Genomic DNA, 26,004 nt, shown 5'->3' on the forward strand with positions numbered 1-26,004 from the left:
ACGAGATGTGCATCTTGGGTTAAACTGTAAATAAAATCTTACTACTCTTGAGTAACTCCAAAAGCGGCCACCGAAGATCTTTATTGGATTGGTTTTTCATCACCAGCACGTTGAGGTGAAAGATGTGTAGGTTCAGTGGGTCCTCTTGCATTTTCACTGACATGGGAGACCGCATGTGAGCAAACAAACGATGGGCTCCGCTGGCTGGCTGAGAACAGAGATAGAGGAGGGCTGAGCACGGACTGCAGGAAATTTGTTCTATGTACCTCGATATAGGCTCGATATAGTGGGGTGGCATGGGCCATAACTAGCATTCACGTCTATCAGTACATCACACGCCGCCCACATGAGTCCCATCCAACACCAAGTTTCTTGGAGTCCGTGCTACAACCATCTCTTCTCCCTCCTATTTTCTCAGCCATCGCGCGGTGGGCGGGGTGGGGGTTTGCCGATAGTCGGTTTGCTCAACTGCGGTCCCACTTGTAAGTGAAAATGCAACACCGCACGCATTCCCGCTTGAGCGGCGTGCCGGACCAACCGTGTGGGGGTGCGACACGAACACGGCAGGCTTTTCCTTTTGAACTCGTAACTTGTAAAATTTGGTTCTGCTCCATGGCGCGACCGATAGATAGAAAATAATGATTTTGGCTAGAGTAATGAGAAGTTTGGTTCAGGCGCCGTTCATGCATGGAGTACATACGAAAATTATGAAGTTGATGCGAAAGGTAAGATAATTACTGTAGTATCATATACTACTACATGGATTTGACGGAAAGATAAAAATACATACGGATCCATCAACGACATCCTCACGCCCTAGTGCGCCGGGTCACCAACCGATGTGTGAGGAGTAGCGGCGTTGGCGGCGAGCTCAACGTGCTTCTGAACAATGCCGTCCAAGGTTGCCCTGCGGTCCAAGAAGGCCAGCGTCCTATCGTCCTCCTCTTGCATGTAGTAGTCCTTGTGGACGATTTGCACGTAGACGTGGGTGATTATGTCGATGGTGTCTTGCTGCACCAGGCGCTGCGCGGCGAGCGCGACCTTGAGGTGGACATTCTCCGGCGCGACGGCGGGAAGTCGCAGCGCCACCAGTGCGTCGAAGAGGTTGTCACCATAGTTCCCGTTGAGGGTGGCGGGCATCATAGAGCCTGCGCGCGTCGGCTGGAGGCTTACGTCAAAGTCGTTCGCGAGCTTCTTGACGATGGTGAACTTGTCGAGGAAACCGACGAGGACCTCGTCGAACAAGGAGACGAAGCTGTCGTCCAAGCGGACCCTCGCCTTGGCAGGCTCAAGCAATACTACCTGGAGACGTTCCTCGGTGCCGGGCCGCAGGCCGGCGTCGTGGACCATCTGGCACAGCCGGCTGATGCTCGCGCTCATCGCCTCCATAGGTCTAGCTTAGCTTCTAGTCAACTTTTCTTGCGATTCGAGTGATCACTCTTGCCCTTGGTTAGCATGCGTAGGTGCGTAGGATTTCGTACTACTCCTCGGCCCTCTACTGCACCTGCCTTTGGCTCTATGATAGGTGGGCCAGCCACCCCCTGGGAGCACGTGTCATTCACCCAAAGGCAGTTGATGTAAGTCAATGAAGCTGCGTGCCCCTCCGTGCCGGTGTAGTATAGTCATCTCACCGGACCTCTAGTTGGGGCCAAACGAGAGAAGTTTGATGTTTACTTGTTTATTGGTCCCCTTTTCATTTTGCGCCAAGTTTTGACCTTTAATTTAACTAATAAAATGTTAATGCATGTAGACAAAAATGTTGTGTAAGTCACCTTACGAAAACCAAATAATCCCAAAACACTTAGGCACGGTGCATTAACTCCCTCCTTGTTTCTTATTTCGTGACATATCAACCAATGAGAGATGTGGGCCGTGCATGCTTTCAATGACTTGAGACTACCAAACATGACATGCAGTGTTTAGTTCATTGCATCTAATCCTATTAGTACTCTAGTTAGCAAAAAACATTAAGTTCTCTCGCTAATAGGAATAAAACACCATGTATTTATTTACAGAGGGAGTAGTACATTTTTTGTGACATGCATTACTAGATATTGCTAGTCAAATACTAAAATCCAGATGGACGTGGTACTACTCCTAAATCCAGACGGTGGTGCTACCAGTACTAGTAGTAGTACTACCAATGTAGTAGTAGGAGTACTAGCACTGTACTACCCGTTGGTCAAATTATTATGTGATGCTCCTCACAGTTAAGTGACAAGACCATGCGCCAGAGATGACACCTGAGTATAGGCATCGTGTTCGGCATACCATAGTTAGCCTCACCTTCTGTAGTCACCATCATCATGGTTGTAGAGCTAGCCTGCTTACAACTAGCCATGTTCGACATAATTTCTCGTGTGTAGATGCCCGTGCATTGCACAGAACACCAAGATTGGGGGTGGACGGCGCCGGCAGCGGCCATCATGCCAGATTTTCCACGGCCTTCTAGATGTGGTGGGGAGGAGATAAGGCTGATTGTGAGAGATAAGGATTTGTTTGTAAATAGGGAACAAGTGCGGGCATCTTTTTGCAAAAATGGAGAAGCTTTGTTCGTATGCGTCAGATCTAGATCCGACGGCTATTGGTGAAAGATGGGAGGCACAACATCATCCCCAACTCAGGACCTGTTTGATTCGCGGGATTTTGAAAACGCAGGAATAGGACACGACAATATTACAAGTTTCAAACTCATATTACAAATGTTAGGAGTAATGCTGCACCTACGAAGATGGAATTACTAGGAAGTTTACGTAAGAACTTTCGTTACTTTAGGTAGATGCAGCATTATCGTACAAACTAAAATCCACCGCCCTGACAAGTCACTAATGGGCAAATAAGTTTTCGAGTCTCTGGCCACTTGATGTTTCAAAAACAAATTCAGCTTCTGCGGAGACTTTGTGATTTAGGCTTAGACGCTTGCGGTGATCAGCACGCCATTCATTGTTGCGCCAGAGAACGCCAAACCTCATTACCTTGAGCACACTTGCCTCCAGAACAAAGAACCTGGCCAATTTAATCTCAGATGTGCTGGCTCGGTAGTCGATCAAATCAATTTCTGTAAGATGGAGATCAAGGCATTCGATGAGATTGTTATAGTGCAGCACATTTTTCACTTTCGGGTCTTTTTTATCTGCAAAAGAAGACAACATATTAGAGCAGTTGGCTGCATAAGATTGCCGTGTCATCACGAGGTACCAATATCATTCGCTCATATGATAGGGTTGGCTGGTTAGTGATATTTTCTCTCTCTCTCTCTCTCTCTCTCTCATTCCGTTTCCTCTCATTTAACTAGGAGCACGTGAAGAGCTTGGGCATTTGTTGCCTTCCCCTATGTGGCCGATGCCATATTTTGCAAAAGTATGCCACATAATATGCATCGATGTCAAATCAAAAGATTTTGGCACCGCTCTCGCGATGTGAGAGAGTTGGCACCGCTATGCACTGATGACCCGCAAGTATACGGGGTAGTTGTAGCCTCTTTTGATAAGTAAGAGTGTCGAACCCGACGAGGAGCTAAAGGTAGAACAAATACTCTCTCAAGTCCTATCGGCCACTGATACGACTCTACGCACGCTTGACGTTCGCTTTACCTAGAACAAGTATGAAACTAGAAGTACTCTGTAGGTGTTGTTGGATAGGTTTGCAAGATAATAAAGAACTCATAAATAAAAGTAGGGGCTGTTTAAATAAAGGAACAATAAGTTAAATATAGCGAGTGTGGAAAAGTGGTGCAAGGAGTTGTGAAATTGTCCCTAAGCAACTGACTACGTCACTAGACCGGTAATCACCATTGCAATTGTATTTGAGGGAGAGGCATAAGCTAACATATCATCCCTTACTTGGAATTCTATGCACTTATGATTGGAACTCTAGCAAGCATCTGCAACTACTAAAGATTCATTAAGGTAAAACCCAACCATAGCGTTAAAGCATCAAGTCCCCTTTATCCCATACGCAACAATCCCCTTACTCGGGTTTGTGTTTCAGTCACTCACGCAACCCACTATAAGCGAATCATGAACGCATTGCAACACCCTACAGCGGGAATCCCTCACGCTTGCGCAACACGGAGGGCACCATAGGACAGCATCAATAATAAAACATGCAACTCAAACCAATCATAGCAATTCATCAATCACCGATAGGACAATGGAAATCTACTCAGACATCATAAGATGACAACACATCATTGGATAATAATATGAAGCATAAAGCACCATGTTCAAGTAGAGGGTACAGCGGGTTGCGGGAGAGTGGACCGCTGGATATAGATTGGGGAAGGTGATGGAGACGTTGGTGAAGATGATGGAGGTGTTGGTGAAGATCGCGGTAATGATGATGGCCCCCGGCGGTGTTCCGGCGCCACCGGAAGCAAGGGGGAGAGAGCCCCCCTTCTTCTTCTTCTTCTTCTTCTTCCTTAACCTTCTCCCTAGATGGGAGAAGGGTTTCCCCTCTGGTCCTTGGCTCCCATGGCGTGGGAGGGGCGAGAGCCCCTTCGAGATTGGATCTATCTCTCTGTTTCTGTGTTCTCTGATTCTTCCCCTTCACCGTTTCCATTATATCTGGAGATCCGTAACTCCGGTTGGGGTGAATCTTTCGCCCAGATTTTTCTCGTAAAATTAGCTTTCTTGAGGCAAAAGAAGGGCATCAACCGCCTTACGGGTGGCCCACGAGAGCCCAGGGCATGCCTGCCTCCCTGGGGCGCGGCCCCCTGTCTCGTGGCCACCCCGGACACTGTTTCGTGTTGATTTTACTTCCCAAAAATCATAAATATTCCAAAAAAAATCTCCGTCCGTTTTATCCCGTTTGGACTCCGTTTGATATTGGGTTTCTGTGAAACAAAAAACATGCAACAGACAGGAACTGGCACTGGGCACTGGATCAATATGTTAGTCCCAAAAAATAGTATAAAAAGTTGCCAAAAGTATATGAAAGTTGAAGAATATTGGCATGGAACAATCAAAAATTATAGATACGACGGAGACGTATCATGCACACAGACCCACATGTATAAACAAATCAATCAACCCAACTACACCAGCCTCTCACTCTCCCAAACAAGTGTTTTTTATTGCCTCGGTCCTCTCTCTCTCCCACGCAGTGTTTTTTCATTGCGTGAGTTAATTTGGCACTGGAGCAAAGTAGGTGATCCAGATTGGGGCACCAGGTGAGCAATGGAGGGGCATCGATGCCAAATGCATCACAAGTGAATTTGGCACATGTTTTGGCCTACATAGCCCACTTTTGTACTCCCTCCGTCCCAAAATTCTTGTCTTAAATTTGTCTAAATACGGATGTATCTAGTTACATTTTAGTGTTAGATACATCCGTATCTAAACAAATGTCAGACAAGAATTTTGGGACGGAGGGAATACTACCTCATATTTAGTATAAAATTTTGACCATAGATTTACCTAAGAAAATGCCAATGCATGTCACTAAAAATTACACCATTTGAAATTATGTTCAAATACGAATCCAACGATATAGTTCTTCGTGACATGCATTAACATTTTGTCAGTTAAATCTATGGTCAAGTTTTGATACTACAAAATTGGAAGAGTAAACCAGGACGGAGGTAGTACTTGCTCTTAGGGTAACCATAGAGTTACTGGAGTAGTCTAAGTTACTTTCCACTATGACTAGCCTAGGCTACTATAGTAGTACAACATAAAAACAATGCAAGTGATCACGTGAGAAAAAATACTAAAAACATTTCATTCGGTGCAGTGCCTAGATGCAGTTTTGAACACTACGCTTGTCATCGTAATTTGGGAAAATTACGAAAAAATTGAGCTAGGTTGTGATTACCGTTTACTTATAGGAAAGAAGTTTCACTTCGATGAGTAGCTTCTCCGTGCACGGAAAGCATGTAAGGAATCCAACAACTTGATCCAGATTGGGGCCGATAGATTTTAGTGCTAAGATCTTCACTGTGCGCATGGACTGGGTCAAGCTTGTGGGAATCATTTTTCTGGAAGACGGTCGTAAATACATCAAGAAGAAATTTAAAAATGTGAATTTCAAGAAGACGGAGAAGAAGATGAGTGATGTACCTGAACGATTACGAATCAAATAAAGAATTCGGAGAATTTGGCAGACGAGTACACCAACGCTGTCAATTTCGGCGCGTCAATGACCCTGATTTTTGTTGGACCTTCTAGATCTGATACAAGCAATCTCTCAAGGAAAGGCGCATTCTCAATGACCATAACGTGGAACAGCTGGAGTGATCTCTTCCCAATTGATGTCTTGTTGCGGGGCCAGCAAGACACATAAATCCATTGGAGATTCGTCGAGGCGATGTGGAGGCTAATGAACCCGTGGATCTGCTCAAGACGAAGGTACTCGAGCGCAGTACAGCTGCGGAGCAGGTGCTCCATAGCCTTCTTTGAGATGACAACGTCGAAGAGGTCGAGCTGCTTGAGTTGAGGGAGAAGAAGGGCGGGCGCAGCATTAATCTGGGGAAGATAGCAGGAGCTGAAGCTGGCGCGGCGCAGCGTTGGCGTGAGGCGGAGCGCGGATGACAGCAGAGAGCGACATCGTCCAGCTTCAAAGTTGAGCTCCTTGAGCTGATCTAGGGCGGGGGATAAGAACCACTCGTCGAACTTGGGTTGGACCTTGCAGTTGGTACTGAACATGCGGATGTCAAGGCGTCTGGCTGGCCCAGGGTGCGATGAAAGGATCTTGGAGACTGCGGCCATGCATTTGCAATCCCCGTCGCAGAGGTAGCTGTCGACGGTGAGGTTGAGGGGGACACAGCGCCAGAGGGGGCGCCACCGTCGGGAGAGCAGGGCGGTCCACACGGCAAGTTTGGTGGGGAGGAGGCCGATGATGACGAGCAGCATGTAATCGGGGAGGCTGCTGATGAAGTCCAGGCTCGCGGGATGCGGTTTTGGCTCGAGCCACCTCCGCTTGTTGGCTGCCTCGCCGTCCATCTCAACTGGCGGCGACGCCGGTGTACACGTGTGCTGGTGTGTGTTGTGTGCTGGGTGTGCACGAGTGCGTCCTTCTATGCATGCCACTGCACAGTGGTGAATTGTGCGCGAGTGCGTCCTTCGTGCGCAAGTAGTTTGTCCTCAATGCGCCCTCAATTTACTAGCATGGGTGCTACCCCGAGTGGTTTCAACTTTGTTCACTTCACCGCGTGTCAAATGGGCCTCTAGTTTACTTATTTTCACCAACTGCCACATGGGCCAGCACATGAAGATACAGAACACGAGCTGACAAGGCAGCATGTGGATTGGTTGACTGGTCAACTAAACAAAATACAGAGCTATACGCTGACATAGTGAGCGTATAATCCGTCGGTATAGAGAGTTCGAGTGAGAGGGGAGGCCCGTGAGAGATAGCAGAGAGAGAGAGAAAGAGATACTCCCTCCGTTCGATAATGTAGTTCCAACATTTTTTTTAAGTCAAACTTTTGAAACTTTGACAAAGTTTATAAAGAAATTACTTATATCTACAATACCAAAGATAAATGATAGTATGAAGTAAGTACATGTTGTGATGAATCTAATGATCGTTCCAGATGTAAATGTTTTTCTCCACATATACCTGGTCAAACTTTTCTGAGGTTTGACTTTTCAAAACATCCATATGCTTATGGACGTGACAGTCCCTAACTAGACAGAGAGAGAAATAGAGAGAGAGAGAAGGAGAGTGAGTGAAAAAAGTGTGTGTGCGTGTGTGAAAGAGACATGGACAACACACGATAAAAGTAGAGAAAAAGCATGCGTGTCTTATGCAAACATATCACACATGCATCTTCGACAACGGAGGCAAGGTAAGGAGATAGTATGTGGTTGTTTGGAACCAAGAGAGCAAGACCCCTAGCACGTGGCCAAGAGGGGTCTGACAAACAAGGGAGAGAGGTCGAGAGAGACATACGAAGAAAATGCAGACATGGAGAGGAGAGAGTGTATGTTTGTCATAGAGAGATCCCCTGGAGATCATGATGTGACAACATGGGTGGGAGATCGAGTGAAAAGGTGTGTGCGCGATAGAAGATGCCCCGAGAAATATCAAGATAGACGTATGGACGGAAGGAGAAAATATGTGTGTTCCTGATGGACAGTAAGAGATAATCATACTTAGGAGGGGGGGAGTGCTTGCGCCTGTGATGGAGTGAGGGATTATGGTACTTAGGGGGGTGCGTGTCACGTGGAGAGAGAACAAGGGTGGAGAGTGTTGGATGGGTCTATATGTATAGCGCGAGCGAGACATGTGTATGTGTGAACCAGGGAGATATAAGGCCAGTTTGGCTTGCGTCCTAAGCATCTTTTGCCTGGCCTTGGGTTGTGGTTGGATTTCATGCACGCTTGTTTGGTTGCTACCCTGTGAAAAAGAAAGCCCACCTGGCCTGTGTTTCCTTGCACTTTAATTAGCCTGGATGAACTCCAGACACTGCAAGTAGCCTGGCCCAGGCGACCGATTTCGAATGCCTGGCCGTGCCTGGTCGTGTGGCCACGAGGCTAACAACAACATGGATGGATATTAGTATTAAATAATTGATGCATGGATTGATTGATGGGACGTTGATGCTTTGCCTGGCCCAGGCATGAAGCAAATGCTTCAGCACCACACAAGCCTGGCCAGGCAGAAATATTTTACATCTCACGTCCACACCAGGCAGTACTAGCCATCAAGGCATGAGGGTCAGGTCACGAACCAAACTGACCAATAAAGTTTGAGAGAGATTGAGGAGCCCCGATAAGGCTGAGTGGTGCGTCAGATAGCTGAGAGGGGGAAAGAGATATTCCATCCGCTTGATAATGCAGTGCATGTAAATTTTTTAGAAGTCAAACTTTGGAAACTTTGATCAGGTTTACGCAAATGTTATTTATAAAACTACATCTCATGGTGAATCTAATGGTATATGTTTGCCGTACTAGATGTAATTCTTTTTCTCCATGTACATGGTCAAACTTTGTGATGTTTGACTTTTCAATAAATCTGTATGCTATGGACCGAGGAGAGTGCCTCAGTCGAGACAGATCAAGTGCATGTGAAGGAGAATGAGTAAGTGTGCAGAAAGAGTATGTGTGTGAAAGAGAAAGTGACAACAAATGATAAATTAGAGAGAGAGTGTGTGTTTTCGTTTCTTATGCGAACATATCATGCATGCATCTCCGAGATGGGAAAGCAAGGCGAGGAGATAATGAAGATAGCTAGTGTGTGATTATTTGCAACGGAAAGAGACACCCATGTAGCACATGTCCAATAGAGGTCTGGCCAACAAGGAACAAAGGTCGAGAGGGACACATGGATGGCATGGACGCATGGGGAGCGAGAGAGGGTGTGTTTGTGATAGAGAGATCCCCTCCAGATCATGAGGGGACTATATAGGTGGGAGATCGAGGGAGTGCGTGCACGATAGAAAGATGCCCCAAGAGAAATTGAGATAGACCATGCACATGTTTGTGATGGAGACTAAGATTAGCTAGTCATATACATATGGGGGGACTGTGTGTGCCTACAATTGAGTGAGAGACCATCATACTTGGCTAGCTGGGCATGAGATTGTGTGTGTGTGCGTGTGAGATGGAGAGAGAACGAGGGAGAGAGATAGAGTTTTAGATGGGCCTATCGAGTGCGAGTGAGATATGCATGTGTATGTGTGACCAAGGTGGATGGAGAGTTTGAGAGAGGGGGGAAGAGCTCCGAGACGACATAGTGGTGCGTGAGAGAGTTACGGGCAAAGAGCCAAGGAATTTGTGTGCGTATGATGAGTGCACCCAAGAAATCTAGCTTGGACTAGCTAGAGTATCATACATAGTGTGCGAGAGAGACCTATAGCTGGTGTATATATGCATGCGAACTAGAAAGACCCCCCCCCCCCACACACACACACAAACAAAGAGAGAGAGAGAGAGTGTGTGTGTGTGTGTGAGAGAGAGAGAGAGAGATGGAGAGAAAGGGAGAGGGACCAACAAGGTTTTTGTGTTGGATGCGTGCGATGGAATTGAAGATTGTCGGAGAGAGAGAGAGAGAGAGAGAAGAGGAGTCTAGGAGAGGGGGAGGTCGCGTTTTATGCATCAAAGACTGATATAAACCATGTTTCGATATAAACTTGCATTCAAATATTTAAATTTGAGAACATGTTGTCTGCAATCCACACATGAACGGATATATGCGTATATCAAACAAGTTCATTAATTTGACTTTCAACATGTTCATGGAGTACTATAATATTGTACAACATGCTACTCGATTGAGGTGTTCAATTTTGGATTTAGTTCACTATTTTGACCTACCGAACGAGCTATTTCATTGAATCGAGATATTTCATTTTGGGTTTGATTCGCGTTTTTGAGTGGGTCAACTATTTGTCATATAGTAAATCGCGAGCAACGAGCATGTAAAACACATTACTCCCGAGCATCATCTCTCCATCTAAAAAAGAAGTGGCAAGCTAATATTTCAAAATTTGATTCGAATCGACTTGGTAAGGTAGACGTGGATGCTCGTTCTCGCAAAATTTGAACAAACCGTTAAACATCCTCTCTGCTCGATGGAATTTGCCCGAGCAAATAAATGGGAGACGTGAAATTACCGTCCTATGTGGGACACGCATCAATTGGCCCATTGTACATTGAGGGTAGGTTCGTAATTCATCCAAGCGCGCCTTCTCCTCAGCCAAAATGACATGTGCTGAATAATTCATAAACCATGGTCGGCAAAACACGCTCTACTCGCCCGAAATAGCTCGCACCCACTATTTCAAAACATGCTCTCCTCGCCCGAAATCGCTCGCGCCCACTATAGTTCAAAACACGCCCTCCTCGCCAGAAATCGCTCCCGCCCACTATTTGGGGAGAAGCAAAGTTACTCTACTATCCCCGACCCTCGGTACACAGACCCAAGCCGAGAAGCCTATAGGCAAGGGTAGAACTGTAACTCCCCCTCACATTTCAGATAAATTCGTCCGTAAGACATGGTTCCACTCCCCTCCCAATTCCCCGTACCACCAAATCACCTTCTCCCCGAGAAGCTCCCTTCTCCCGAGCCACGAAACCTCAGCCCCACCTCCATGCCCCCCCCCACCGCACCAATTTCACAGCCACCCTCCTCCCTAATGCCGGAGACGCTGTCCATTTGCCGTCGTGCACTAGGTCGTGTGCCTCTTACTCCGTGCTGCTGGCGCTGCCTCAACGACGGCCGCGTGAACCGTACCGGAGCCGATTCACCCCCGCCATTGTTCACGGCACCGGAGCGGCTCCAACTTCGGATCCGTCTAGAGTCCTGGCACTGCTTCCCCGTAGCCGTCGACCGTCGCGACATCGCTCTTTCCCTGCAGCCGGTCGCCACCGCAACCGTGCTGGCCTCACCGACTCGGTAGCTGGACCTGCCTACTTCACCATGCCGCCAGATAGGTCGCACCCTCATCTCAAATTACTTTATTTAGGCGTCAGTTGTCTGAATTTTTATTCTAGGACAATCGATTCCCAACGGGAAGCAGCACCCCTCGAGGCGGCAAAGCTCCTAGGCTGCCGGTTGGCTGGTGTCTAACGTAAGGGTGCGGGGCCGCAAGTTCGCCGTAGAAGCAGCGCTTAGATGGCTATCTTTTAGAGTTGCGTGGGTTGAAGGTACTGCCGCCGCCGGATCTGGATGATGGGGAGTCTTTGTGGATTGGCCCGGGGGCGGCGCAACCACGGCAGTGCGGTGGGGCGGGGAGCGGGGTTTTGGCCGGGGCCACGGACGGCGGAGGCAGGCTGCTCTACTGTTGGTCGCTGGCTCTTCGGGGAAGATTCCGAACAGTGTTAGCCGGGAGGCACAAGACGGCCATCAAGCCATCCGGCGTAGATCGGACAGTACCAAAATAAAATAAAATCGTGTGACCCCAATTTAGTCTTCAGTCAACAGACGTGTGACCACTCTCGTACCTTGCTGTTGATCTCTTAGTGTATTTCTTCAGATCAAAGAGATATGTCGTTCTTAACATTATGCGTTATCTGCATCTTTAGACACGCCATCTTCCGACTCACCGCAGCTGCTCCAACAAGGGAAGCATACACCAGAAGGGAGCTATAGACCCCACTCAATAGTTCCCTGCATCGAATGCGCGTGCCCGACATGGACAGCCACAACAACTGCAGGGCCATCGACAAGTCAGCACATGATGCTCACTCCTATGGATGGCAGCCAGATAGGTTGTACCCTCATCTTACTTGTGTGCAACATTTATGGCTTTGTTATTCATCTAAGCATGGAAAATAGATCATCACATTTCACTGTATATTCATGCTGATCTCTTACGGGTCTTGTTCAGGAGTTAACGATGTTCCATAGTTCAGCTAAGATACTTGTTATTTAGGTAACGTTGTTCCATAGTTATCATCCATCAGCCAATGCTATCCAACAGGCTGGTGATTATAGTATTATACCACTTCTAGTATTACCTATGTTGTTCTTTAATACTTTTGTGTGCCATCTAGTTAATCTCAAGTACAAACGATACATATTCTGTAGCTTTCATTTGTGTTCTCCCTTTAGTTTATGAGACCTGTTGCTGCTAGTTAACCCCAGTCCTACTATTTATGTCGTCTCCTACAGGCACTCATTACATAAATCTAACTACTAGTTGTCTTCCATGCATGTCAGATATAATTGCACACACTGATATATCCACAAGAACCTCATGGAGCAATGTAAAGGCCAACAAACTTGATGTCAATGATACCCAATATGATGGAACATGTAAAGGCAGTTCTTCAGAAGACTTGCAGAAAGATGATGAATCCTCTTCACCCCACAAGGTCCTTGCTCTAACTTGGCCTGTGATATGGGTACAACATGCATATAATGTCCTGGAGTGTATCTACTCTGTTGCAATGCCATGTGCTTAGCATGTTGATCATGCATGTAAATATGTCATGCCTTCCTGTTTTTCAGTACATATTCCATTCATGATAACATGTTTTCAAATTCAAGTACTGTCATTCTACTCTATCGCAATGCCATCTACTTAATTTGGACATCATGCTTCTAAATATCTTATGCATTGTTATTCATCAGTATGTACTTCATCTGTCTACCATACCATTTTTTTACATTGAAGTGTTGTTCTAGTGCTCTGCTGCAATGCCATCTTATTTTCCCAATCATACACGTGTATGTTGCCTTAGTTATTTCTGTACGTATTCCGCTAGCATACAGTTTTACATTCAACTACTGTTTTTTTGTTGTGTTGTCCTGTCGTATCCCTAGCTCTTACACTACTCCCTCCGTCCGGATTACATGTTGCCTAAATGGATAAAAAAGGATGTATCTAGAACTGAAATACGCCTAGACCCATCCATTTTTTTCCGGATGGAGGGAATACATGTCAATATGTCATGCCTTTCTATTCTTCAATACCTATTCCCACTACTAGGGAAAAGCCTAGCAGCAGCGCGGATTTTAGGCCTATCAGTAGCGCAGGCAGGAGCGCTACTGATAAGGCGCTACAGCTAATGCTTAGCAATAGCGCGCCTTGACCCATGCTACTGGTAAATTGACTTAGTAGTAGCGCTGCTTCAGAACAGCGCTACTGGTAATTAGTAGTAGCGCTTCTCCTCTCCCGCGCTACTACTATTATTTAGTATTTTATTTCTTTTTTATTTCATGTTGTATTCATACACCTTTACACAAGTTTTCATACAACAGGAATTTAGAGATTGTTTTTACATAATAATGAGTTATTACATCATGGGGTGAAAGAACCATGGACTAGTTTCAAGTGGATGTCCATCCACTTGAAACTAATCCGCAGTTCTTTCACCCAATGATATAATAATATCATCATCATCATCATATCATTAACAACTTATCATCATAATACATCATTGTCATATAACACCTCCTCAAGATCATCATTTTCATCATTGACATCACATAACACCTCCTCAAGATCATCATTATCAACTCTAACACATTACCACATAATAAACAAATTGTACCTCATAGGACCTATTACATTCCATTAACACCTACTACATTTTCTAAGGTAAAATAGCAAAAAACAAGATAGCCCCTGACTCTCCATTATGGAGAATGGAGATTAGCCTGTCTCTAATTCTTGCCTTTCGCTGAATGTTACTTCCAGGAACCTCCTTGCGAATGTCCATACATTTCTTACATTCTTTGATGAACATGTGTTCACGGGTTTTAGAAATCCGATATGCACAGGTGAGATCCATAGATTTACCTGGCAGTATGTTCAGAACTGAGAGGCGACCATGCAGAGACATCAGATGAGGCACACAATCCATCGGGAGTTTTTGTGAAAACATAATAATAACTTCGTAGTTAGCAATGATGTACTAGTTTTAGAAGTATGCAAAAGATGCACGGATGTCGTCATAGTAAAAAATCTTACCAGGGTATCTCCAGAGAAGTTACCGTGGTTCAACACATGCACTAGTGGCACGTATTCACCATAATTTAGAGGAGTTCGATAATAGTTATTGTAATTCTCAAGAAGAGTACAAAATATGATCGGATGATTTTTCTCCTTATACATTAATTCGGTGCCATCGGTGTAGTGGGTTTTATCTACCATCTTCCGCACAGTCTTTAAAGAATCAAAATAGGCTGTCAATGGAAATAAGCTATCAACTATTTTGAAATAAACAATATAAATTAGTTAATAACTATGTTTGAGAAACTCACATAGCGGTACAATCGGAAGCGTATCAACAAGGACCCAAATGTCCATATTGTCTTGCTCGATGCCAGGATCACCAAGATCCATGGTGACATTCATACCCTCATAAAAACCATACATTTTGCAAAGTGCTTCCCAATTTTGGCAACCAAAATGGGTTACGCTCTGAGCATTGCACATATTTACTTCAAAATCCATATCATGATGGGTCCTTAGGTGTATTTTCTTTGTTTCGAAATTTTCATGGTCTTCAAAACCCATCCTCTCCAAGACATAGCGTCTTGCATGGCATGGGATAAGCTAGTTGAATTGTAAAATATGAAAATTAGACGTTGAAATAGTTGAAGTCATGCTTAATTACGAAAAAAACATTTGTCGTTGTTGCGTACCGTTTCACAATCGAAGGTCTCCTCGAGCTTAATGCTGAAGCACCGATCTTCGTCCAGCCGAACGAACCTCTCGCACATACCTCGATCGTCGTGGCACCAGCTACACTCCCCCGGGAGACTGTCGTCGTCCGAGTACGACATTTCCTACAATCATAATTCAAAGATTAAACTTGTACATATTCTAGTACAAGTCATGCCAGAATTCACGAAAAAATCCGGCATGACCTTTGCTAAAAAAGGACATATCGAGCGCCTGAAATTTGCCGGAACGGAAATTAATCAACACTCCGGCAAAACATAGGCCACTCGGAGATGTAAACTGAACATGAACGGCCACTTGGGCAACCACATATCCTATTTGAGCAACAACACAAGATATACAAGGATATTTGGCTGGTCTCACCTCGATGTCGGAGGGGGTCGGTGACTGGGACGACGGCGGGGATGTCGGAGGGGGTCAGTGACGGGGACGACGGTGGTCACCTGAAACCATATAAGTTATCACTAATAATCCCGAATAATTGCTTAAACTAAAAAATAACAACAAATATGACATGTTCAACTACTTTTAATAATTCAACTAGTTCTTACTAAATATAAACTTACTATAAATAGAAAAAAACCAGTTCTTTCTAAAAATAAAGTAGTTCAACTAGTTATATTAATTATCTTACTAAAAATACATTAGTTCTATTAATTCAACTAGTTCAACTAGTTTATTAATTTACTTACTAAACTAGTTCAACTACAACTAAAGTAGTTCAACTACCACTACTACTACTAAAAATCTAGTACTAACTAAGCAACATCTAGTACTAGCTATGAACCCTAAATTAACATCTACTACTACTAAATCTAGTACTAACTAGTGGCAAGGGGTGGGGGCGACGGAGAGGTAGCTAGGGGCGGCGAGGTCGAGGGCGGTGGGAGGAGGGCTGCCGGCGGAGGAGGGAGGAGGGGCGGCCGCAGGCGGAGGGAGGAGGGCAGCGGCGGAGGAGGGAGGGGCGCCCGCAGGCGGAGGGAGGAGGGAGGAGGAGGGAGGAGGGACGGAAGGAGGGGAGTACCTCGGCGGCGGACGGACGAAGGCGGCGGCGGCGGCGACGCACGACGATGGTTATCGGCACGCGGGCGAGAGTGAGATCAGTGTGAGTGAGGGCCGGTCGTGCACGTGGGGATAAGGTAGGGATAGTTGTAGCGCGTTTGCCAAAACGCGCTACAGCTAATCTGAATAGCAGTAGTGCTTTGCATATAAACCACTACTGCTGAGTGTAACTATACAAAAAATACATCAATGCAAAAATACATTGGCCATCAATGATCTTTTTGTGTACAATCTGAATTGTCAATATGAGTCCCCTCCGATAGGAACCGGAGATGACTCATATTGCGGCCACAAATTTTACACATAGAGTTCAGTGAAGACCAACTGGTTGTGGTAGTTTTAGAAATAACAAATATAAGGTGGTAAACACTCTGTTCACGGAGCGAGGTGGGACTAAACTTGTGGGCTAATCTTAGCAGTAGCGGTTTTCCTAGAAGCGCGTTGCTGCTAACTTCTATAGCAGTAGCGTTGTTCTATACAGAGCGCTACTGCTATAACTAGCGGGGGGCGAGGTCATGGCAATTATAGCAGTAGCGTGGTTTGTGGTGGACGCGCTACTGCTATTTTCCTTTCAGCAGCGGGTTTTGGTGAAACGCGCTGCTGCTAAGTACCAGTAGCGTGGTATTTTGAGGAGCGCTCCTGGTAAGATTTTGTGTATAGGCTTTTCCCTAGTAGTGTCCATCTCTCTATTGTCGCATGTTTTATAATTAAAGCACCATTCTTCTATACAAGGCATGCAAGGGGAAGACGACTATGTTAGAATCTGAAGGGTTACAAACAAGGCCTTTGCAAAAGATCCAAACGCCAGAAGATAATAAACCAACTCCAGTTTTTATAGATACTGCTCCAGCACAGAGAAACCCAACTCCTACTGATAATAAGCTGATTCCAGTGGCCAAAGAACTAGTCCGCTCCAGTCCAGCAAAAATATGTCAACTCCATTCTAAGAAGCGTGTGTGTATCCTTGCATCATGAAATTTTATAGCATGCCGATCATATTTTCTACATGTTTCTTACCCATCTCTCTTTTAGAAAATAAGCTTAACAGATAGAAGAATTTCTGCAATGGTATCGTTTATGAGGAAAGATTCTTGCAAAGATTCTCTGTGCTCCAATGTAGATGTAAGTACCTGTTGAATATCACTATATTTTTACATCAGCATGTATTTTGTTAATCGGCATGAATCCAACCTTTATCTGATCTAAATTTAGTTGTAGTAAAATGTATGATTAAAGGACACAATGTTGATTTTTGTAAGGAAAACTGCCTGGTAGTTTTGCATCCTGAGCTGCATGAGTGTACTATCTCATATCAGTGTGTTTGGATACTTTGGTTCTGCAGTGGGGTTTGCAGTGTTTTTTTACTGTGTTGTCCTGTCGTATCCCTAGCTCTTACATCATACTCCCTCCATCCGGATTATATGTCGCAGAAATGGATAAAACTGGATGTATCTAGAATTGAAATACGCCTAGACCCATCCATTTATTTCCGGATGGAGGGAATACATGTCAATATGTCATGCCTTTCTATTCTTCAGTACCTATTCCATCTCTGCTGTAGCATGTTTTATAACTGAATCACCATTCTTCTATATAAGGCATGCAAGGGGAAGACGGCTATGTTAGAATCTGAAGGGTTACAAACCAGGTGTTTGCAAAAGATCCAAACGCTAGGAGATAATAAACCAACTCCATTTTTCATAGATACTGCTCCAGCATAGAGAAACCCAACTCCCACTGATAATAAGCAGATTCCAGTGGCCAAAGAACTAGTCAGCTCCAGTCCAGCAAAAGAATGTCAACTCCATTCTAAGAAGTGTGTGCATATCCTCGTATCATGAAATTTTATAGCATTCTGATCATATTTTCTACATGTTTCTTACCCATCTCTCTTTTAGAAAATAAGGTTAAACGATAGAAGACTTCCTCCATTGGGATCGTATTCCAGGAAAATATCTTGTGGGAATTCTCTGTGCTCCAATGCTGATGTAAGTACCTATTGTATATCACTATATTTTTACATCAGCATGTATTTTGTTAATCGGCGTGAATCTAACCTTTATCTGATGTAAAATTAGTTGTAGCAAAATGTTAAAGGCGCCAATGTTGATTTTTATAAGGAAAACTGCCTGATAGTTTTGCATACTGAGCTGCATGAATGTACTATCTCATATCACGCACATTACTGAATTGTAATGCTTCTCTGGTTGCCCATTCATTCATTGTGTCAATGTTGCTTTCGTATTACCTTACCTGGCTGATGATAGCTGTGTCATATTGTGTTAATTTGGTGTAGGCTAGTTGCCCAAACGTTCGTTGTGTCAATGTTGCTTTCCTATTATCTGACTTGGCCAATGATAGCAATGCTAGTGTGTTAATTTTGTGCAGGCTGCTGAAGATAAGAAGACAAACTCTGAAAACAGCAAGGCAACCCCATTGTTTCTTTCCAGTAAATCTAGGCCAGGTAATATGGCAATAACTCATGATTAATTTGTTTGGTTTCCGTCCTAATTTATGTTATGATGCAGTGGCCGAGACACTCTCCACTATCAGTAATACAAGCCTGCCAAAATCGTTATCTGAATCTGTTCAGTATCCTCTGTCTCGAATGCAACGGAATAAATGTATGTTTGTGAACCAATTAATGGCTGAAGCAATGATGGAAATGGTGGATGAATCAGATATGCATAGTCGTACGACACAACAACTGATCAATGTTTTCAGAGATAGTGTAGCAAAGCAGCAAGAACTTGCCCACATGCTTATGGGCGTCATCTGTGCTGAGGTTGCGGATTGTGACGTTGTAGATGGTTAGGTTCTGCTCATTTATTTGCACTGGCATCAATCTTTGATTGCCCAGTGGATGTAATTTCCTGTAATATATGCTGGATGTGCAACGTTATTCCCTATATGTCGTACCTTTGCTTGATCGGTTTTGGTCCTGTGCATAATTGCTTGTCGTAATGGGCTCAAATTATCTAATTTGGCCTAAAGACATATACGAACTTTAGTGGGCCCATTAAGTTAATGGGCCGTTACTAGGCCGAAAGTTAATGGTCGGCCCTCTTACCTCCCGGTCGTTAACAGGCCGACATCGAAGCGGGCAACAGGTGACCCCAATTTATTTCACGGGCCGTCAACAGGCCGTTACTAAGTTTGGGCTACATATGGCCCAACTATACTGTAGGCCTTTAGCAGGCCGAAAGAGACATCGGGTTTGTACTGGACCATGAAGAGCATGGGCCGCTAAGAGGCCGAAAGTCAGGTCGTATTGTAAATGGCCCAACTGTGTTGTGGGCCTTTAGCAGGCCGAAAGAGAAACTGGGCTAGTATTGGACCATGAAGGGCATGGGCCGTTAAAAGGCCAAAACTAAGGTCCGAGTACAAATGGCCCAACTCATTTATGGTTCGTTAATAGGCCGAAAGGCACACAGTGCCGGGAATTGGCCCAACACTTAAATGGGTCGCTAAAAGGCCAAAACTCAGGTCCGACTATAAATGGCCCAACTGATTTATGGGCCGTCAACAGGCTGAAAGTGACACCGGGCCAGAAATTGGCCCAACACTTAACTGGGCTGCTAAAAGGCCGAAACTCAGGTGCGACTACAAATGACCCATCAGATTTATGGGCCGTCAACAGGCTGAAAGACACACCGGGCCGGAAATTAGCCCAACATTTAAATGGGTCGCTAAAAGGCCGAAAGATGTACATCCTGAAAATTGGCCCATCCATTAAATGGGCCGTTTAACAGGCCGAAATCTCATCGGGCCGATATTGAGCCCAAATATATAGCGGGCTGTTAACGGGCTCGAACTGACGATGGGCCGCAATGGTGTCAAATCTTTAACGGGTCGTTGACGGGCCGAATTGGCACATCTCGTATGGGTCGTGGGCTTAAATGGACCTGACACAAGTATGCCTTATATGGGTCGGCCTGCTAATTTTTATTGGGCTGGCCTTTTTCACCGGAATGGGCCACTGTGGGTCGTGCCACGTGTCGACCTATCATAGGCGCCTCCTGTCCAATGAGTGGATGACATCTGTCCCAACGGTGAGGCAACACGTGTTTCCTGCAGCCAATGATGATTTTACACGTGGAAAATCCCCATTGGCCCGGGCTGTTAACGGGTTATCGAATCCAAAACCGGACCCGATAGCTTAACGGCGTTCCGTTACAGTGGATGCCACGTGTCGGTCACCCTTGACGAAAGCACTTCTGTGACGCGCGATTTATTGTCATGGAAGTGGACACTTCCGTGATGATAATTTTGGTAATGTCATAGAACACTTTTACGACAGCACAGGTATGACTATTTTGATTCTGTCATAAAATCGTCATGGATGTACATCACGGAAGTGTATTTTTTTTGTAGTGACTACTACTACCTCTGTTCATTTTTATAAGACGTGTCTTATAAAAACAAAGAGGCAGCACTAATATTTGCTATAGAAAAATGTTCAAAAAAAATTTGCTACAGAAAGATGCTTGGTCTGGGTACAACCAGAAGTTTGTTCAATCTATCACACAGGCGGAGTTACCCACACAAAAATAGAAATAAATAAATCACATAGGCGGAGCGACACATTAAAAAAAATTAAAACTTAGCTAGCTATGAGGTCTCACTGCGTTTTGACGTTCTGGTCCATAGGGTATGAAGATTTTTTTTTTTGAGACAAGGGTATGAAGATCTAATGGTTCCACTCTGACAGATGGATGGCCAAAGCGCGCGTACAGGCCTCCTTATCACGCGTATGCATGACAGGACGACGTGGAAGGGCTGCTGCTCCACAAGCCAACTTTCACGGCCTCTTGTTCACCGGGTTGTGGTGTTTGAATTGGGCTTGGGTTCTCTTAAGTAGCTGCGGCCCAATAAAATTTCCATTGTCCACCTTCTCTTTCTCGTTATTTTTTTTCTCGAATACGCATGAGTATGCGTATTATATATTATAGAAGAGAAAGGGGGGTAAGGAGCCCCTTCACTTTGGGTTTACATATACATAGACTCTGAAGATTCTCGAAAAGATAAAAACAAGGACTCTGAAAGAACCAATTTTGAGCATACTCTTCATTTCTAGCTCTTTTTTTTCCAAATGGATACCTCATCTCTGAAGATTTACTATTGGCTTGGTTTTCCTGTTGTATGTGCTCAACTTCTTCCAGTAATCTACAGGCAGTCTGAAAATCACATTTAAAGCAAAGCACAAAGAATATGAAAGAAAAACATCAGTTCCAGATCCTTGTAAATTGTCTGCTAAATGATGCACACATTTTTGTGAGAGATGCTACACCATTTTGTTGGTCTGAAAATGAACAGGGTATATTATTATCTTAGTATAGTTTGGAGCACTACTTTTTAGATCCTTCTACTTCAGACCCCTGGTTACTTTAGATAAGGCCATCTCATTGATTGTACTAGTATCTCCAGCAGGTTCATCCAATCCAACTCTACTTACATCCATGTCTAGACCATATATATTATTTGGTCTTAATACCTTAGTATCTCAAAATACTATCCTAAATTATATTGGCCGTCATGCTAATAAACATTCTAGTCAGCTCATGTGTGAATATGTATGTAATGATTTATGCATTCTTATGCTTAAAAATTATGCACTCCTACATCTAAAACTACACTTTCAACAAGAAGTGTAGTCCACTGTTCCCTTTCAATGAAGTGCATACCATGAATCTCAAACCTATATGATTCCTTCAATTTCCCTATCATGGCTACAGCGGCATCTTCCTCAACATCCACCTTAGTGTTTGCCATCTGCCCAACGGCCTGCTCCAGTCTACCTGACATATGTTCTTCTTTTCTGTTAACAACGACCTTCATGCAACCACAATAAATATACTATCGAAAAAGGGTTTCCCCCGCTTTGTATTCCAAAGCAACGAACACCATACACAAAACATTGCTGAGGCGAGCAGCACATCAAGCCCAAAAGAAAAAATGAAATAAATGCCAACAACGACAGCTCGACAAAGCATGGATGAACCGCCACCGCTGCGCCCTCCGGAGACAAACCACCACCGCCCGAGGCTCCGATCTACTGAGTACCAAGCGGCACCTTCAAGAAGGAATGCGACGCCGACGACGCTGCCGCCCGGACGAGTCCTAGGGTTTCCCCCGGTACGCGGAGGGAAGTGGAGGATGGCTACACCGACACCCTCCAAGAAGGAATGGTGGCACCCGTCGGTGTCACCGCATCAAAGCCGGCTGAACCGGCAAGGATTTCTCCCGCACACCAACCCCACCGCCCAACCGGAGCCGACCAGCCAAACCACTGCCCAACACCATGCGCCATCGCGGTTGCGCCGCCACCCAAGCTGTCTCACTACGAGCACCAACACGAGGCCAAGAAGACCGGAGAGAAGAGCCAAGCGACAGGAGCAGCAACACCAAGGCCGAGCGGGAGGGAACCACCTCCTCCGCCGTCGTGCGAGAGGCCCGCGCCTCCAGCACAGTCGCGGTTGCCGTCCGGACATGGCAGCGGGGCAAACCAGGCCACCCCTGGCCCGGCCAGGCCCGCAACGGGCCCGCTAAGCCCCGCCGGCCATGCTGCAGCAGGCTGGCGCCGGCGCCGCCAACACCTCGCCGCTCAATGATGTCCCCCCGCCTCCCGGAAGTCTCGCCGCGGATCCGCCCTGCCACCGGCCCGCCCAGGCCCAGATCTAGACCGAGCGCCGCCGCCAGGACCCACCGCTGCACCACCCCGCCGCCGTCCAGCCGCCCGCCCGCGCCGCGCCAGGGAACCCCGCCGCCACCCGGTCCGCCGACGCCTAGGAGCACCCCCCGGTGCAGCTCCGCCCTGCGCCGAAGAGCCACCGGGAGGGGAAGGTCAGGGGGGCCGCCGCTACCAGCAACCCCGGGGCCAGGGCGGCCGCGGGCGCCAGCGACGGCGGCAGGAGGATGGGGAGAGGTGGGGACTGGAGGAGGTAGGCGGCGATGCGCGGCCGGTCGCCCCTGCGGGCGACGCGGTCACGAGAGCTCCTGGTTTCGCACAACAAAATATACTTCTACCATCAATCTTAAGAATTTCAAAATTACCTTCAGAGAGGTGCGAACAATACCCAAGTTATCTGTATATTCTAGCCCACACATACACACAAACCAGAGCAATGAGACCTCTCTTAGAAATTGTAAACAAGGAAACATACAACTCATCTTATGTCTGAAAAACGTATCCCGCCGCCGAAGCCACTACTATTTAGGACCCACTCGCATGAGGTAGACCACTCCAAAGCCATCATACGATCTGAGATGACTGGTGAGGATAAGCATAAAAAAAAACATGTTATTTCATCATTACATTAGCGGGAGGGAACTAAGCATGATGACCAGATAATGTTTGAGCAAAGGCTCCGGAAGCAATATCACACAAACAGATCTGAACATCTGCACTTCTGGTAGCAATGAGCATATGCGTCGTTGTAATTGGAGACAATGCAGCACTAAATACTTTTTCCAGGCATTTTAAATCCATTACTTTGTTCAAGAAAAACGACGACCATCTATGAAAATAAAACCATGCCAAGAATGACGCGAACATCGGAATCAACACCTCAACAGGACAAATACTAAGATCGACATTGCACAAAGCAATCAAAGGAGCTTAGAGGCTTAAAGGATCTAACAGGAATGAATGCACGCGCAAGCACACACTGACACAAACAGTTTCACGGGCGCACGCCTCTTCCGAATTCCAGTCATACCAAGCAAGAAAATAGATAGGGAGACAATCTAGATCATCCATCAAATAAATCCCGAAAATAACTACTGTTGCTCGAAGGAATTCACTTATTGGAGAAATAATCAAAAATCTTCTGAGGGCTGCCTCTTTAGTCAATCAACAGCTCACAATGCCCAATTCAGTAGCTAATAAATCCATACTACAACAAGCTTCTGTAGAAAACAAACAATCAGATTATATATCCATAAAACATGGAATGGGAGTATGAAACACAATGTTTCTGTATGAAAACTAAATGAGGTGATGTTGCCAAATACCATATATCCGAACAAAAAAACTACAACAGTCAATGGCTAGATTAATAGTACCTAAGCACACACCCTAAACTTTAAGGTGCTCATTCGAAATCATTCATAATGGTAATGGTTTCATGCATAATTTGCTAGTACCTAAGTAAGAGATAAGAGATTAAGGTGAATATGCAGTACTTACCAGCTGAGAACTGCCTGCTAGATGAGAAGTTAAGAGAACTGACAAACTTTTCAATAGATTAAACAAAAAACCGCCACAAAAGCAGTAATCATGTAGAAGAAGACTCCTCCGATCCTTGAACATATGACTCCACAATATGCAATGTAATCAGTACATCCATAACAAAAATCAAAACAATGTTGACCATGATGATTTCTTTGCCAATTCTTTTATAAAACGGAACAAAAACCATCATCTAAGTAATGTACAGATCCGCATATCTGCAAGACACAAAAGGGCAAGTACACTTACATGAATAGAGCATTATAGAAGATATCAGAAAGTATATGATAGTGAATTTTCGGAAAAGCTTGAAGCAACATGGACTGGTATGGCAGCTCATTGACTACAATAGGGAGATACTGCTAGTAAAAGAATATATGCTATGAGAGGTCAGATTTGTGGTTTGGAAACACAACAATGTCGTGAAATTGGTCATTCAACATAACTGCAGACTTGTAGACAACTCCTAGACTTGAACACTTGCCCTGCAAAGCAAGGAAATAAATATGTGAATAAGCACATCAGAACTTGATCGAGCCAACAAAAATTTCTTCTAAACTACTCCCCTTACAGATTAAGTCTGTATTTTTAGAATTCGACATGGCAAGTCCAACACCAGGCCACCCACCTATTGTTATATCTAATTCATTCACAACGTTTAAAGGAAAACATCACTAATATAAATTGCCTAGTAGTTCTGAATTATGGTTTATCCACGTACTATCTATTAATAGTTAATGTTTAGATTACAAGTTCATTGGCACAAAAATATTCAGTAGCACTTTTTTTCCAAAAAAAATTAAGCATTATTATGCAACATTCAAGGCTGCAGTCTACTAACTGAAACTCTGAAAAAAGAAACATTAAGCATTATATCCTAGTGTATGCAACACCTCAACTATCATTGCAATTTGTAAAAAGACATTGCCAGAGAGAAGAACATAACTGAATGAGAACAATCACTGGCCTACAACAGATATGAGCATGATTCTTCATTGCAGATGAACATTCATAGGCATTGATCAATCAAAACTACATGATTTACTCCTGCATATGAACATCAGCAACAAGGATTCTGACCTCGTCGCAACCTGCTCACTCTCTTTCCATGGTGGCGCAGGAGAGCACAAGAAAGCGGGAGCGCGGGAAGAGCAGCAGGGTGGCAGGAAGAGGACGTGTGGCGATTGCGAGAAGCAACAAAAGACATGTGTGTTGGCCGTCTCGCAGACCACTTAGGACAAGGCACAGAGAGAGACTCCATCCATCAACCACACAAGAGGCGGTCCCAGATCAGCAGCAGAGCATGGACAAAATGGCGGCATGCCACCCAAAAGCCGGTACCCCCTCTCCAACGACCACTGAAGCCTTCATCGCCTCCCACAAATCAGCCCTCTTTCTTCCCCTCCCTCTCTCTCTCTCTTCTTTCTTTCTTTCTCTTTGCCAACGCAGAGCAAATTCGAGCAGCAAAGAGGACACGGGGCGTGAGGACTTTGACGACAAACCTACGAATTATTGCTCATCCACAACACCAAAACAGCCTCGCAATCCCCACATGGAACAAAACATCGAACCAACAGACCACCGGCACCCTCTCCCCGCACAAAATCCAACCCCCTTCCCTAAAAAAATCACA

General features: G+C 45.2%; 1 long non-coding RNA gene across 1 annotated transcript; it reads right to left on the reverse strand.

Moving 5' to 3' along the window:
- Nucleotides 1-23,709: 23,709 nt before the first annotated feature.
- On the reverse strand, nt 23,710-24,658 carry LOC123042404 (uncharacterized). Its single transcript, XR_006418776.1, has 2 exons — nt 24,330-24,658; nt 23,710-24,049 (listed from the first exon to the last, which is right to left on the reverse strand). It is a non-coding gene; the product is annotated as an uncharacterized lncRNA (long non-coding RNA).
- Between the last annotated feature and the right edge of the window lie 1,346 nt (nt 24,659-26,004).

The sequence above is a fragment of the Triticum aestivum genome, chromosome 2B, assembly GCF_018294505.1.
Source record: "Triticum aestivum cultivar Chinese Spring chromosome 2B, IWGSC CS RefSeq v2.1, whole genome shotgun sequence".
NCBI classification, from domain to species: Eukaryota; Viridiplantae; Streptophyta; class Magnoliopsida; order Poales; family Poaceae; genus Triticum; species Triticum aestivum.